At 35.3% G+C, this 3,534-nt stretch overlaps 1 pseudogene; it reads left to right on the top strand.

Annotated features, from left to right (window-relative positions):
• The first annotated feature begins 1,134 nt into the window (after nt 1-1,134).
• Nucleotides 1,135-1,847, top strand: LOC149224223 (uncharacterized; annotated as a pseudogene).
• Nucleotides 1,848-3,534: the final 1,687 nt, after the last annotated feature.

Here is a 3,534-nt window from a genome sequence, read left to right as displayed (position 1 = left end):
ACTGAAGATTCCACCATCAGAAACTCATGCATGTTGATTATGAGAAATACCCAGTTCAGACTAGAGTGCAGGGACAACGTACTATTTGTTTTAGATTTTTTTGAGTTTCACTGATTTTGCGTGCATTCAAAAACTCATCCTTGAGGGATTGTGTTATCTTTAGAGGCTTTATTTCGCTTGAAATACAAGCTATTCTCCATAGGAATTACAAATTGGAATAGAGACTTGGAGAGCTTGTGAATTGGCTAAGATTTTTCCTTGAGCTTGCTTATGAGTTGGAGATTGAATTTGCTGAGTGTTGGGATTGTTCTGGAGAGAAAAAGAATTGTAATTTCATCTTGATTTTATGGATTAATACAAAACAAATATTGGGGTTTTGAGCTGTGCCTTTCCCCTGATATTTATTGTGTTATGTGCCTTTGATTCTCTTCCTCTATCGATTATTGTTTGCTCGATGTGTATGGGCTTCCGTTGTAACGAGTAGAAGTAGATTCTTGTCTCTTGCTTTAGCAAATTGCATTAGGTTGTGAATCTAAAGGATTTTCTACATTATACATGACCAACAATTGTCAACAAGAGTGATGGTCATCTCTCATTATTTGTGTGGTGTTTCTAAATCAATATGGCATGTGGCTAGCCAAATAAATCAACACCGCACAATGTACATCGACTGCAAAGTAGTGGGGCGATTAACTATGCCAAGCGACCCAATGGGTGGGTTGGCCCACACCCCTTTGTTGATGTGGCCTCACGTCATTCAATATCAGACCCCAAACAAACTTCACCAAAACCACTTTGCATAGGATCCGATAACTACTTTTGGAAATTAGAGTTGGAAGTGGTTTTCTCTTCATTATGTAATGATTACTGAATGTGGATGTCTCAAGGAAAGGTGAGGTGCAGTGGAGCCCGATACTGTATAGTAAATGAGTAAGCCAAGGGGGTAATGTAGCTTGATATGAATGACCATAGGCTTGTAAGAATCTAGCGAAGAAGGGTCTGTGTGTGGGGAACAACGGTGAAGGGAAATGATGTAAAATGCAACGAATTTAAGTCTTGTGCAATGCGAGTTACCTTTAGTGCAATTCTATCCCTCGCAACCCATTTATAGTTAATAATCTCCAGGACTAATCAATGGCCAAAAAATTTAAATGTTTATATCTTTTGGTAGCTATTAGTTATATGATTGAGTCGATCTAGAGCCACAATGAAGTAGAAGGTGGATTTTATTGTGATTTGGGTGCCACAACACAAATTCAAGCATATTACATGTCTAGAATCATCACCCTGGATGATAAACCACATGACTGGAATAACTTCCCTGGCTACTTATTTCCTCTCCACCCAACCCTCGATCTTGATGAGCATAAATACTATACAGGAGGAAAAATGATTGTCAAGGCCTTGCACAATGGTCACAATATTTTCTTCTTGCTACAAGTACTAGGGGAATATCATTATGTTTAAAGAGAGGAAATGAGCTTCCAAGCTATATCACTCATGTTCCAAGTTGGAGGTAATGTAACAAACCATAATATGGGTGCTTACAAAGAGACAATTAGCAGTTGTACAAGCAAAACTTGTGGTGTCCATGAGGTGGACATATGCACTTTTATAGGAATTGCAATTCTAGGCCATTTCTATGGTTTCAACATAGTTAATAATACAAATGACACTTGAGAGATAGGCTTGAAAATTAGGTTGATCTTTATGCATGGAATACACACTATTAGAATCTTGATGGAATGGGTCCTCAAGGAAAGTGATATGGTGCTAATTTTAGTGGGAAGAATGATTGAAAAGGAGTGTGGTGGCATGGCTTGATTGAAAATTCCTGTGTTTGGTAGCCACATAATGCTCGTATTGAGGTTTTTCACACCAATATTGTATCTGAAAGAGGTGGAAGAACTTTCTCAGCCCCTATAGAGAAGATAGCACGAGACTATGAATACTTCCAAAAATTAGAGAATAACTACTATTATCATGTACTCATAATGGGAAACATGCAATAAAAATATGTTCTTATCTGGGAGATAGAACCCATACAGACATTAAAATTTGACAAGCGTATGTCATGAGAGAATACATGACCATTTATCCCATAGAGAACAACTCAATTGAGACTTTTACAAACTTGATGAAAAAATAAATCACACATTGTTGCACATCACATAAAAAATATTCATATATTATTTTTCAAAAACTAAGATACATCATACTAATATAGTTCATATGAGATCCAAGAGATTCTAAATTAGGAGATTGTTGTTGAGAGAATCTCTCAACAAACTCCAACAATACTCAAAACAATCCCTAAAATAAACATTATTACTAACATCCTCCCATAATGTTTATTTTATAAATAAAAATATAGAAAAGTATGATATGGTCTTAATTAGCATTTACACCCGCTCTAGAGTATCTTGGTCTATGATCCTTCCTCACCACAACTTCGAGCTTACTGATTGACCCATTTAAGATACAACTACCTCCGACCATCATTGACATATTTAAAAGACAAACACTTCTTAAGATAATTTCTTTTGGACATCATTCCAAAGAAGCACCCTCGATGTTGAACCATTCTGTTGTTGAATTCCCATCTAAAAAATACATAATGTGCTATGTTCCTTAGGTATCCAAAAAAAAATTCTAGATACTAAATGTTTTTAGCAATCAATGTTACAAAGTCACATGTTTAACACACAAGGATCTCATACTATAATCAATTGTCATTGTTCTTGGTTTTTTTAGTGCCAAGAACCAAAAAACGCAATAATATGTAGACATAATAAAACTAGTGATGCGTTCAAGGGTTTCTTAGCACCAAGAACGACTGATTTAAAGTATACTACATTATTCAAAGACTGATTATGCACTTTTCGCAAACCAAAGATGTACATAGCTGAAATATACATGCATGAATAATAGCTATATTTTAGAAGAGAGGCTCTATATTGAACTCATGATCACTATCATAATATGAGAATTCCTCAATTTTGACATCTAGTGAGTCTTCAGAAGTAGATAAAGAAAATGGCAACAAGAAAATCCTGATTTAATTTTCCCTTGAATTAAATTAGGAGAAAATTGTAATTCCACATCACAAGACAACAAGAATGAGTTAACTACGTTAATTTCACGTAGTTGGATCAGTTAATTCGAGTTGAGGGCCTAACTTGAGTCATGTAGAGTGGTTTCTAAATTTTAGGAGCCTAGGTTGAGTTTAATTTGAGTTGTAATAGTTTAATTCAGTTAAATTGAGTTAATTTCAGTTAAACTAGTTCCAACTATTGGAGGAACTAGTAGGAGGTCTAGTAATGGGGTGCAACTTCAATGTTCAACTAGATAACTGATAAATCAGCCATAATTAACTCATGCATGCATGAAATTCGAGTTACCTAGTTGAGATTGGAGTTCAAGGGAAGTGTACTATCAGTTGTATAATTTTTTGAGTTGTACAGGTGGTGCATGTAGTCAGAGAAGGGCCTATAGGGATTTCACAATTCTAATTGGTAATTTCCCTAATTAATA

Source organism: Pinus tabuliformis, chromosome Q, assembly GCF_031772625.1.
Source record: "Pinus tabuliformis cultivar Carrire ecotype Pingquan chromosome Q, CPIR1, whole genome shotgun sequence".
NCBI lineage: Eukaryota > Viridiplantae > Streptophyta > Pinopsida > Pinales > Pinaceae > Pinus > Pinus tabuliformis.
Note: the sequence above shows the minus strand (reverse complement) of the source record. Positions and strands in the feature narration are given on the sequence as shown.